The sequence below is a fragment of the Lagenorhynchus albirostris genome, chromosome 4, assembly GCF_949774975.1.
Source record: "Lagenorhynchus albirostris chromosome 4, mLagAlb1.1, whole genome shotgun sequence".
Classification (NCBI taxonomy): Eukaryota; Metazoa; Chordata; class Mammalia; order Artiodactyla; family Delphinidae; genus Lagenorhynchus; species Lagenorhynchus albirostris.
Window position 1 is genome coordinate 46431818 of NC_083098.1, and position 13743 is coordinate 46445560.

Genomic DNA, 13743 nt, shown 5'->3' on the forward strand with positions numbered 1-13743 from the left:
AAACTATACAGTCACTGATGAAAGAAATTGCAGAAGTCGCAAATAAATGGTAAGATAGTCTGTACTCATGGACTGGAAAAATTAATATTGCTAAAATGTCCATATTACTCAAAGCAATCTACAGATTCAATGCAATCCCTATCAAAATTCAATTGGCATTTTTCATAGAAATAGAAAAAAATTTGTATGGAACCACAAAAGACCCCAAATAGACAAAGCAAGCTTGAGGAGAACAAAGCTGGAGGCATCGTACGTCCTGATTTCAAACTATATTACAAAGCTATTACTATAACATATACTATACTCTAATCAAAACAGTATGGTATTGGCATAAAAACAGACACATAAATCGAAGGAACAGAATAGAGAGCCCCAAAATAAACCCACACATATATGGTCAATTAATTTATGAAAAAGAGCCATGAATATACAATGGGAAAGGAAAATCTCTTTAATAAATGGTGTTGGGAGGGACTTCCCTGGCGGTCCAGTGGTTAAGACTCTGCACTTCCACTGCAGGGGGCATGGGCTCGATCCCTGGTCAGGGAACTAAGATCCCGTATGCCGTGTGGCATGGCCAAAAAACAAACAAAAAGAGGTGTTGGGAAAACTGGACAGGCACATGCAAAAGAATAAAACTGGACCAGTATCTTACACTGTACACAAAATCAACTCCAAATGGATTAAAGCAGGGCTCCCCAACCCCTGGGCCACGGACTGCTACAGGTCCATGACCTGTTAGGAACCAGGCCGCACACAGGAGGCGAGTGGTGGGCAAGCGAGCAAAGCTTCATCTGCCGCTCCCCATCGCTCCCCGTGGCTCACATTACCGCCGGAACCAGCCCCCGCTTCCCCCCGCCATCCGTGGAAGAATTGTCTTCCACAAAACCTGTCCCTGGTGCCTAAAAGGTTGAGGACCGCTGGATTAAAGACTTGAACATAAGACCTGAAATCATAAAACTCCAAGAAGAAAACATAGGGAGTAAGCTCAGTCTTGGCAGGGATTTTTGGATTTGACACCAAAAGCAGAAATAAGTAAGTAGAACTACATCAAACTAAAAGCTTCTGTACAGCAGAGGAAGCCATCAACAAAATTAAATGGCAACCTACGGGGGCTTCCCTGGTGGCGCAGTGGTTGAGAGTCTGCCTGCCGATGCAGGGGACGCGGGTTCGTGCCCCGGTCCGGGAGGATCCCGCATGCCGTGGAGCGGCTGGGCCCGTGAGCCATGGCCACTGAGCCTGCGCGTCCGGAACCTGTGCTCCGCAACGGGAGAGGCCGCAACGGTGAGAGGCCCACATACCGCAAAAAAAAAAAAAAAAAAAAGGCAACCTACGGAATGCGAGAAAATATTTGCAAATCATACATCCGATAAGTCGTTAATATCCAAAATATATAAAGAACTCATACAACTCAATAGTAAATATCCCAAGCAATCCAATTAACAAATGGGCAAAGGAACTGAATAGACATTTTTCTAAAGAAGACATACAGATGGTCAATAGGTACATGAAAAAGTGCTCAACATCACTAATCGTCAGGGAAATGCAAATCAGAACCACAGTGAGATATCACTTCACACCTGTTAGAATAGCTATTCTCAAAAAGACAAGAAATAACGAGTGCTGGCAAGAATGTGGAGAAAAGGGAACCCTCATGCAGTGTTGGTGTGAATGTAAATTGACGCAGCCACTATGGAAAACAGTGTGGAGGATCCTCAAAATGTTTATTATTCATTTATTTATTGACTTTAAACAACATTTACTATCTATCTATCTAACTAGTCCACGCCACACGGCATGCAGGGCCTCAGTTCCCTGACCAGGGATTGAACCTGTGCCCCCTGCATTGGAAGCACGGAGTCCCAACAACCGGACCACCAGGAAAGCCCCCCTTAAAAATTTTAAATAGAACTACCTGCACTACCATGTTCATTGCAGCATTATTTACAGTAGCCTAAGGATGAAAACAATCTATGTGTACACCAACGGATGAATGGATAAAGAAGTTGTGGTATATACATACAGTGGAATATTATTATTCAGCCAGAAAAAAGAAGGAAAACCTGCCATTTGTGACAACATGGACGGACCTTGAGGAAATTACGCCAAGTGAAATAAGTCAGACAGAGAAAAACAAATACTGTATCATCTCATTTATGTGTGGAATCTTTAAAGAACAAAAACAAAAAACCCTCATAGATACAGAGAACAAATTGGTGACTGCTATACACAGGGAATGGGGGATGGGGTGTGGTGAAATGGCTGAAGGTGTTTAAAAGGTACAAATGTCCAGATATCAGATAAATAAGTTCTGGAGATGTGATGCACAGCATAGTGACTTAGTTCACAATATTGTATATTTGAAAGTTGCTAAGAGAATAAATCTTAAAAGTTCTCACCACAAGAAGAAAATTGTAACAATACGTGGTGATGAATGTCAACTAAACTTATTGTGGTAATCATTTCACAATATATACATATATCAAATCATTATGTTATACCCCTAAAACTAATACAATGTTATATGTCTATTATACCTAAATTTTGAAAAATGTAAAGTTTTAACCCTAGATTTATTTGATGTCAGATGAGGATCAATTATAAATTAATCCTATATGTACACTACTTTTTATTGTTATCATTTTAATATCTTCCTGGATCATTTTATTTAATTTAGGAGAAAAGCTAGTTCATCTTTCATGACATTATCTCAAATTTATGTAGCACATTTTTCCCAAGAAGTTCAAAGGATTTTACTCAAAACTTCTCACTGGTTTTGATTGAAGTCCCAGGATCTAGGCAAAAGGCTGCTTCCATTGCCCGGGTTTTCATTAAAAATCATTTTGCTTTCTCTTGGTATTTGATGAGAGAAGCAGCTCTTTGATTTGGGGATCTTTTTAAAATTGACTTTGTTCTTTTTTAATCCCAGCTGCTCCAGGCATCATTAGCTCCTCTTAATAGAAGTTTCAATTTCCTTTTATCCCTTTGAGCCTGGGTTCCAATGTCCTCAAAGCAGCACCTTTTAATTGGCCTGGAAAAGGTCACTGTTTTAAGAAGAGGAAGCCATATCATACATTTTACAGGGTCAATGTGGGTCTTTGAGATCAGAAAGGGATGTTTGTAGGGGGTGGATTCATCCCCCAGCAAATGTTTAGGTGGTATGTGATTACCTCCTAAATATTTTCAATATAATGGTCCACGTAATTACATATACCCACTCTTATCCAACACATTCCCTGCTGTAATTAGTTGGCCTTGATTTAAAATTCATTTGTCTTTAAGATTTTGTCCTCCTTTTTAAATTTAACCAATGGCTGAGAGGCAGTGTTAATTTTGACAGTGGTTTCCTTATATGTAATAACTCTTGGTGACACTCTCCTATGTAAACACCCCAATCACGTGTTTTTTAGAAAATGGTACAAGGGCATCTAATGTATTCTCCCACCTTCAGGTACCATTCCACCACACATTGTCTTGTATATTCTAGCGGTAGTTTCTCCAAAGAAATCTAAAGTGTAATAAAATCTTACGTATACATGGACACAGTTTACAATCAAAAAAAGCTTTTTGAGGGAAACCTACCCTATTACTTTACTTTCTTCTAGTGTTACAAACACTAATCTGGATCTGGAGTGGGTACCTAAATCCTGAAGTGGAGGAGGGAAGCCGTAAACCTTTCAAGGATCTGAAAGAATTCACAGAAACTTGACTCCACCAGGGCAGCAGTAAGGAGGGGAGGGGGAGAGCTGCTAAAAAATTCTAGTCTTTTAGGGGTTAGCCTTCCACTTCAAAGAATCACTGATATAAAGAAATACTCTACAATATTTCATCTCTTTAATTACCAAGACACTTTTAAGAAGCCTCAATGTTTGGTACCTCAGGAGTCGTCACTCAGGCACTTATGAGAAGTTAAGCATTACTACACAATTATTTCCACACAATTCCTATCTTATAGATGGACTGTGGATAAATATTATGAAAAAAATGGCATATTAGAAAGATGCTACAATACACAAAAAATTAAAAATCTAGGTCCACAGGTTTCTTTTTTCTATATTATTGCTTGAAGAAAAATAAATTGATGAAGGGATTTTTTTTTTTCCTACAAACTTTCCAGAATAAAGTTCGTTGGTTTCCCCTTCTCTTGAAGAATTGGGTGAAATCCTAAGTTTAATGCACCTAATGGAAGTAGACCACCAAGAACAAGGTAAGCAATTGTCCTCATCTAGTTTTCCCTGAAACACTGTGTTCTGTGTTACATGTCACCCACAGAAGAGAGTGATGTGGACAATTTAGAACACTATCAAGGAAGAAGGACCTTAACAGCCCAGGTCTCTAGAACCAACATGGAAATAAGAGGTGAAAGAATGAAAGATTAAGTAACCTGGAAGAGATCTGGCAGAAAAATGTTAACTGTCCTCAAAAGATTGGAAGGTGGTGAAGTGGAAAAAACCATTCAGTATCTTCTATTTTGTCCAAGAAGGATGAAAGCGCTGAAGTTATGATAGAATTAGTATAAAGGAGAACATCACTGTAATTTGAAGTGCTCTGAAAATGAAATAGTCTGCTTTGGTACTTAGGAGTTCACTTTCCCCAATGGTGTTTGAGTGGACACTGGCGGACCACTCTAGGGAACTGTTGTAAAATGCATGAGAAAAGACACTGAACCGCTTGGATTTTCAGTTCCCTTCTAACCCTCAAGTTCTATGAAAACGCCTGCCCTGGGGAGAAATCACTGATGCAACAAAATTAGGTACAACCAAATAATTCAAATATGAATGGTTTCAGGGATCCAGGACGTAGGATTTATCTTGTATTGTCTTGGTGTAGGCTTTCCTAGCCCAAAGAGAAGGAAAGAGTTACTTTATTCCACTAAAAGAGACTGTATGTTAAACAAGTCTAGTTCACTTAGACAAAAGACAAAACAAAACAACATAGTCCTTTTAAGGGTGCTCCACGAGATTGTTTATCTACACTCAACTACTTAAATTGACTCTTCTGAAATTTCTGTGTGGGTTGTGCTGGGAGGATGGATGCAGGCTTTCCGCAGCCATCATGTCACCCAGCTGGGATGTGGAGAAGGTTCCTCCACTCCCCCCGAGGAACCTTCAGCAGCTCTCCCTTCATGGCCCCCATCAGCAAGGGAGAGACTAAATGAGGTTCGAGCCCTGGAAGGCATCGTCTGGGATTGTTGAGAGGCAGTGGGTCAAACCCAGACTAACTAGTGACCTACAGGGAGGGGATGGAGAGAGAAACAGCAGAAAGGAAGGTGTTTCTTCCAACAACTCCCTTTTCATGCTGGTATTTGTAAAGTGTGTCATAAAGAGAAGGAGCAGAGCTCATCTTTACCAACTAACTCTTACTCAACAGTTGAATTCCACATGATGCCATGGAGACCACTTCATATTAATCCATTTAGGTAAAAGACTTGAAAAAGAGATAAAGAGATGGCATGGTGCTAAATACACAGGCTTTGAGTTAAAAGAGCCAGGGTTCAAGTTCTGACTTTCTAGTTTCTAACTGTATGACCTTGAGCAAGTAGGTTACTTAACCTCTCTGGGCCTCAGTTTCCTCATCTGTAAAGTGGGGCTAGGAATAGTGGCTGGTTCATCCTGAGTACTAGAGAAATGCTAACTTCTGTTATGTTCACAGAAACAGAAAACCGAGTCCCTCTTGAGCTTGCTTCTCCTTGAGTCCTGTCTAAGACACAAAAGGAACAAAAGCGGCATTGAGGTAAGAATCTAGGTCACATCAGACCTGTGGCTCTGCTGATTGGAAAGGAACATGAACCCAGACTGGGGCAGCTGAAAGTGAAAGTGAACCCTACACAACTTTTAAAGAAAATAAAATGAAAGGGTATTTTCTGACATGGAGAGATGTCCAAAATTATTAAATGAAAACACATCTTAGAAAACAGTGTGATTGGGACTTCACTGGTGGTCCAATGGTTAAGAATCTGCCTTCCAATGCAGGGGATGCGGGTTCGATCCCTGGTCGGGGAACTAAGATCCCACATGCCACAGGGCAACTAAACCAACGCACCTCAACTACTGAGCTCGCACGCCTCAACTACTGAGCTCACGCGCCTCAACTAGAGAGAAGCTTGTACGCCACAGTGGAGGATCTCAAATGCCCAAGACACGATGCAGCCAAAAATTAAATAAATCAATCAATAAATATTAAAAAAAAAAAGAAAACAGTGTGATTGGGACTTCCCTGGTAGTCCAGTGGGTAAGATTCCATGCTCCCAGTGCAGGGAGCCCGGGTTTGATCCCTTGTTGGGGAACTAGAGCCCACATGCATGCCGCAACTAAGACTTCGCATTGCTGCAACTAAAAAAAGATCCCACATGCCGCAATCCCATGACTAACGATCCCGCGTGCCACAACTAAGACCTGGCACAGCCTAAATAAATAAATATTAAAAAACAACAACAACCACAGTGTGATCACCTATGGGCAAAAAGGATTACTATTAACATACATGATGGTAACATGTCAGCATCTATAAAAGAGAAGAGCTGGAGGAATTTCCACCCAACAATGGATAACGATTTGGGGAGCAATTTAGGATTGTATGGGACATTCACTCTATATTTGTTATTTCTGTAATATCTGGATGTTTATAAAGAATATTATTCATTTTTAAATTAGGAAAATCAATGTTTAAAAAGAAAAAGCACATTATCCTATTACAGATTTTACATTGTACTCTATACTGCTCACCTTAAACTGGAGTAGGCAATTAATAATGACAAGAGATAAGCAGATGCAGGAAATGCTTCTCTATTCTCCTTTCAAAATGACAACACACATCACATTTTAGAACCTCTTTCATACATCTGCCCATGAGCCTGCTGAAGTAGGTATTTGTGGTTAACACTTTGTGGGGTGCGGCCTTACGTCGTGGTTTGAATCCTGGCTCTATGTCTTACTAACTGTATGACCTTGTGCAAGTTTCTTAATCACTGTGCCTCAGTTACTTGACCTGTCAAATGGGACTAATAGTAGTACCTCAAAGGGTTGTTGTGAGTACGAACTGAGATACTGTATGTAAAATGCTTAGAACAGCGACTGGCATATAGTAAGCACTAAATAAAGAGTTTGGCCGTCATTTTATTCTTCATTTAGAGAAAACTGTGGATCCGAATGATACCTTTATCTCAAAACAACAAACGCCCCAGAATCTTGAAATTCATTCCCACTGCCACCTCTCTAAGACCAGAATTGTATCACTTAATTCGTAGATTGTTGCTATATCTTCCTACACAGGCTTCTCACTCCAACTTATCTTTCCTGGAATTGCTGGATTCAGCTCTTTTGAGCTTTCCTTTAATCGCTTACAGTTTGGCTTAAATGGCTTCAGTAGTTTCCCACTGTTGAAAGGTTAAATGTCAAACACCTTCACCTGTCCCTTCATACATTGGCTTCATCCTACTTTTTTTTTTTTAACTGAAGTAGAGTAAATTACAATGTTGTGTTAGTTTCAAGTGTGCAGCAAAGTGATTCAGTTATACATATATATATTCTTTTTCAGATTCTTTTCATTACACCTTATTACAAGATATTGAATATAGTTCCCTGTGCTATACAGTAGGCCCTTGTTGTTTACCTATTTTATATATAGTAGCGTGTATCTGTTAATCCCAAACTCCTAATTTATCTCTTGACCTCCCCATGCCCCCTTTCTCATATGTGACGTGGTATGTCAAACACAGACCACAGTAGCTTCAGCTGCACTGTTCCCCGAGAACCACAGAGCACCCCCGATTCTGAGCCTTCGCCTCAGGCTATCGCCCACCCCCCCATTCCTAATCCCCTCAGGGCAAGATCCCAGTCAGTAATACAAGACTCAAGAAAAGCTGTCTGACCACTCAAATCCACAGTTACCTCCATTTTGAAATCCTAGAGCATCTGACATCCTGGCCCAAGCTCTCATTGGAGGTTCCATTACAGTCACTGAGGCGGGTATCATGTGTAAATTCAACAAGCATTTATTGATCAGGCTTTGGGAGTTCAGAGATGAAGAATACAAAGTCCCTGTCCTCATTGAGCCCATGTTCTATCAGAGAAGACAGAAAGTAAGCAAATGATAGCTTGGCTACGGCCGCCCACGTGCTTTGTCAGAGGCATATACAAGGTACAGCGGTGGCCCAAAGACAGAGACCACAAACGAATGAATCAACATTAAGGGCTTGAAGTGTTGTTGAAGGGCTTCTCTTTCTTTCTCCCCACCAAATTTGCCCTTCCTCTGGTTGATCAAAAACACGGAGCTGGATCTTAAATATTTTAAGACCCTGTCCTACTTAAGGGCTCAAAATGACAGGCTCTGACTGGTTTTCCCCTCTCTGGCACCAGCCTCTCCCTGGAGTATATTTCCACCTTCCCTGCTACTTAGTTCACCTCTATCTGCCTATCTACTTGTTTAAAACGAGAACCAACTGGTCAGGTACAGTAATCTAATTCTGCATTTGGTTTGAGGCCAACGCATTGAGGGCATTCAATAAATAATGGTGCCCGGTGCGCCTTTCCTGGATCCTGGCTGCATGGGTCTGAGACGAAGCTGGGATCCTAGGAGGCAAGCCCGAGAGACAGTGAATGAAGGGTGGTAGAGCTCTGGAGACCACAAAGGCAAATTTGCTCTGACTGCCTGCCCCAGAGATCATAACACCTGCGGGACTTGCCGCAGTGAAGCCTACACATGCAAATAGTACACCACTGAGTCGGTTAGGGTGTGAACTTCTTCCTGACATGATTTTCCCAGATTCCCTCTGGGTAAAAGTACGTAAGGGCTTCCCCACTGTGAGCACACAGGCCCACGTTTACTTGCCTTCATTAAAGAAATTCTCCTTCCTGCGAGTGGGTGGTTCTAGGAGGGGTGAGGCAGGAGTCCCTGTTGGAGGATATGGGCGTCCCAAGGGAGGAAGAACACGGAAAAGACAGGCAATCCTTAAAATAAAATTCCCTGGACAATGTGTGTCCACTTATCCGTCAAACCGTTCACTCATCTTATCTATCTACCACGGGATAGGCGGTGAGGCTACAACGATGAATATCGCAGGACCTGGCTCAAGGGTGACATTCAAGAAATATTTACGGAATTAACGACTTAAGCTTATGTATTCGCTTTACCTTGATTACCATTTCCTACTGGAGAACATTCTTTGCTTTCTGTATGCCAGATGTTACCTAGCATATTTCAGCCCACAGTTAACGGAGGCATCTCGGCCTGCATAAAAAGGATCTTCCAACATATTCCCTACATTCTTGAACTTAGATCCCCAAATGCCTTATTTTTAACCTTCTTCCCTGCTGTCTTCTCCCCTTCTCCATTTAAGATTCCACTGTTTGCCCCACTGTTTGGTTTCTCCTGGCTTCTGAATGATAATTCAAATACTGATTGCTTTCAGGCTACACGGGCGGTTTCCTCTTCGCCTCTAGCTCTCTCTTCCAAGTTCCGCTGTCTCAGAGAGCAAGGTGCTGGACGGGAGTCAAGGGGATTGGCTCCCCGTTCTAGCGAGATCTCCTGGCTTGGGGGCAATTTGGCTTGTCCAGCTGTATCGCCCATTCTCTGTCTGTAGAATGGCAGGGATGCCAACTGGCCCAGGGATAGAACAAGGGTTGGTGAGCTCATAGCTGGAAGGGATGATGTATCCAAGAACAAAGCAATATTATGAGGTGAACTTCTGATTTTACGGTCTATCAATATCAGGCCTCATACCGTTTCTGGCTTTTCTGCTTCTGTGATTTTGGCGCATGACTTCTAAGGAAGAGGTCTGGATAACGAGCATGACTCGTCTTCTCAGGCACAGACCCCCGTATATAGAATGGACACTTGGCACAAGTCAGAACACCCGGGTGTAGCTGGCTGCTAATCAAACACTGCCAGCAGGTGAGCACGAAGAACACCTGGTTTGGAGAAGCACTTCTGATGCGGGAGAGCATTTTCTAAAGTGTCACTCAAAGCTGGATTCAATTAAACTACAAGTTTGAAAAGAACTCATGTTACAAAATGAGAAATCCGTCTTTCTGCTTAAAGATGCAGAAACTTTGTAGATTACAGCTACCGAGAAAGAAAGAAAGAAACCACACATACACACAAAGACACCAATGAATCATTTTTTTCCCCTGCAGAGCACACAAAACAAATTCTTTGAGCATGAACTGTGGAAGTCCCTCTAGAAGAAAACTCCTTTTTATATCGGATTGTAATAATCTGGCAGCTGACAAATATGTTAGCGATGTACACAAAAGAACAGCTAAAATCTAAAACAAATACTACTCTCATAAGCTGAATAAAAAATGGCAAAATAAATGTCCAGTAAAGTATGGATAACCATCATTGTTCTTATATTTTAATGTTCAAACATAGGAATGAACAAGCAGCTGTTATTTCTATTTAGAAAAAGAAATTTGCCAGAAATAGGATTCTCTTGGAGAAATGAGCCTCTAACCTAAAATCATCCCCCAGGTCACTGGAAGACGCATTCAACACCCACGTCGCTCTTGTGTGCCACACAACACTTCTGATTTACCTAATGGAAGAAGGAAGAGTAACTTCTGCTGTATTACTGCCTTCGCACCCGCCACCTCTCCCCAGAAGCCCTCGTGCAGGAACACTGGCTAATAGAAAACACAGGCCAACGCCGCCCTCACTTACGGATTTTGCTGCCTTCTCAACTTTGGGGTCCCAAGCCCGGGTAACATCAGAGCCAGGCAGCTGCCCTTGCTTAGCACCATATCCGAAACAGGCCAGCAGCAAGACTGGTACGGGAGGGGAGGACAGCCCAGAGGGAAGAGGAAGAGGCTCTTACTCACCACCCACTCAGAGCTGGCACTGGTTGTAAAACTACAGCACACCCCCTGCAGGAACACCTCTGGCCACCTTGCCTCAACGCCAGTTTGCAGTAATAGTCTCTGCGTGGGCGTGAAAAGGAAATGAGCTGGACCAGGGGAAATGGCCAGCAGGTGGGAAACAAACCAGAGGACCCCCTCTCCCAAGTACTCCTCAGAGAAACATTCATTTCCCCCCGGGGGCTTGGTGATTCCGGGGGCTCTTCAACAAAATGCACACCCCTCAAGAGTAGGGACCATGGAATTACACATGGATTTATTAGGTACTCAGTACAGGGCTATGGGCTTCTGTTTAGAATTCTCCCTCCCTATAACCAGAACCTTCTGCCAAAGGTGTGAGCAGTTCTTTGAGACCCAAGTTAAGGTAGTTCCTGAAACCCCCCTCAAAGATCTGCCTCTGGTTGCTGCAAGGGTACTGCCTTATAAATATGTGGGCGATGGTTATTCTCTTGCCCTCCCCCTCTTCCCCTAGAGCCCATTCCAGTTTCTACAGAGGCAAGGGCTCCTAGGTCCATGGGAGTTCTGGGTGGGTCTATGTCACTCATGACCTAATGCCCCCCTTCCTCAAGAGGTTAGGTCACTTTTTGGGTGGGCAAAAGCTAGAGAGTCTTCAGAAGTAGTAAATATACCATCTCTCTTGATCTGACCCATGGGGACCCATTCCTATGATCAGACTGCAAGGGAAGCACAGATTTGAAGGGATCATTTCATGTCTATCTTTTTAAACTTGTTTTAAAAAAAGATTCAGACCTTATTCCTCAAGGTCATTTAAAAGTTTTGTAGATGATGACTCAGGAAAATGAGAAGGGTCTTCATGGATGACTCGTGGTATTTAAAGTGTCAAACCCATTTGGCCTGGTCACATCGTATGCTAGACAGTTACGCTTTAAGTACGTCCCTTGAAAGAAGATTTTGACTAAAAGTATTTTTGATTTCTTTAACACTTTTGCAAAGAGTATAAAGGCAACCCAAGCACGGAAAATCACTAGTAAGCCATCAACCGACCAACCTCTCTTTTTAGGGGTAAATATAAACGTGCAGTATCAGACAATTCGTTTCTGAAGTTTCTATACATTCAGTATAGATTAGGCTAGGCTAGACACATCTATAAATTAGATTTGTAAAATTTGTAAAATTAGGCTAGACAAAAGTAGAGCTTGAAGTCTCTTGTTGACTCACCTGACAGGCTTGGCCAAAGCTTTCTCTGACGTTCCCAAGAAGACAGCCTCTTAGGTGTCCGACTCCCAGTCACTCCACCCAACCTCCAATCCCAGTGCAGGTTGGGTGGTGTTGCCTAGTTCCCCTGGGCTATCCGGATGCCACTCATTGCAGAGATTCGGAGTCATTAAATCCTGCCATACCTGACCTGGAGCCCTGGGAGGGATAAGGCATTATAGAAGAGGCGCTGAACCCAGAACCTTGCATACTCCTTTCAAGGCTCAACAGAACACACAGACTTAGCAAGGTCCAGTCCTTGGCTTTGACTACATTATCCCTAGGCCTCATAATGAGGGTGTTTCCCGAGTGCAAACAACTGAAAGGGCTTTGTCTTACTTCTGACTGAGGACATTCCCACAACCTCTAAAGCTCGGAATCACCCTTAGAATACAGAGATCCGTCATTCAGGGCAGAATTTTCTACCTTCATAGTTTGTTTCTCCTTTAGCAAGTCTCTCATTGGTCAGGGGAGCCAGTGACTGTGAGGCTGCATCAGCTTCTAAAGCCCCTGAGCATAAGCTTCTTCTCAGAATGACATCACCCTCTGTAGAGGATATAAGGAGAAAGGAAACATTGAATTTCACACAAGAAAAAGAGAAAAGGAGCCTGAGTTCTTCAGAATAGTCTCTCTTTTTTTTTGAGATCTTTCCTTCCCCTAAACATAATGATTCTTCTGTTCTCCTCATTTTTTCTACTAAGGTTCCGTTCCTGACTACATTACCAGGCTGAGGCCAAGCCCTCAATCCTCATGTTTTCGTTAGACCTAGAAAAACAATGCAAGACAGAGAGGTTTTCTCTATCTAGTGCACGTGTGTTTGGGTTCAACCCTTCCAGGCCCATCTTTCCATGACAGGATGCCCGTTCGGAAAAGCACTGTAATATCTTTCTTTTGAAAACTACTGGTTACTTAAATAAAATTGTATATTATGCAGAACTATCCTTCCTCCCATCCAGGAGTGAATTCAAAGACTATAGTTCTTGGGAAATTATAGGCAAATGGGATGGCTAGGCACATTAGGAAAAGTGACTTTAAATTAGTAGTAATTTCAGGGATGAAGTAAAAGCCTGTTTCTGAGTCTCTACACACACTTTCTGTGAAAAAAGCTACACAGGATGCCCATTAAATAATTACCAAATTGTTTCCCCTTGGGTTCCTAATGGTTGGGGTTAAACAGGTAGACAGTTATGAATTGCCCCTCAAAATCAAAATGAAATGTCACACATCTAAACTTTCCTTTGGAAAGCTCTTTGGTATTTTTCTACCCGACAGCTAAATTGGATGATTGATTGATTGGTTGCTTTTATTATCTTTAAGACAGACTCTTGGGTGTGGTCAAAGTGAAAATACGAGGAGTAATCAGCCCATAGGAGGAGTGCTTTTCCTCTAAATTAGAACAACCTAGCAGTCATTGGAGGTGCCCTAGCCTGGAATTGTTTTTGTTGTTCGAATCTGAAAATGACAACATAGAATACAGTCAATGGCACGCAGCATTATGGGTGATGCATCTTTAATTGGTATGTAGAAGGCATGCCTGTGGAATTAGTCCTTGGAATATTGGCCAATCAGATCACTTTCAACATTTCTCAATGTTTAGTTTCATCTTATAATTAAGTAACAATGATCATTTCCTGGCAGCTAAGGACTGGCTAGAGGAGTAAGAAGCCTCATTAGG

At 42.2% G+C, this 13743-nt stretch overlaps 1 protein-coding gene across 1 annotated transcript in view; it reads right to left on the bottom strand.

Annotated features, from left to right (window-relative positions):
• Positions 1-12067, bottom strand: part of SHROOM3 (shroom family member 3) — a 121831-nt gene extending 109764 nt beyond the window's left edge. Inside the window, exon 1 of the mRNA XM_060147978.1 lies at positions 12033-12067. The gene's annotated coding sequence lies outside the window, so the exon portion shown is untranslated. The remainder of the gene's footprint in view (positions 1-12032) is intronic.
• Between the last annotated feature and the right edge of the window lie 1676 nt (positions 12068-13743).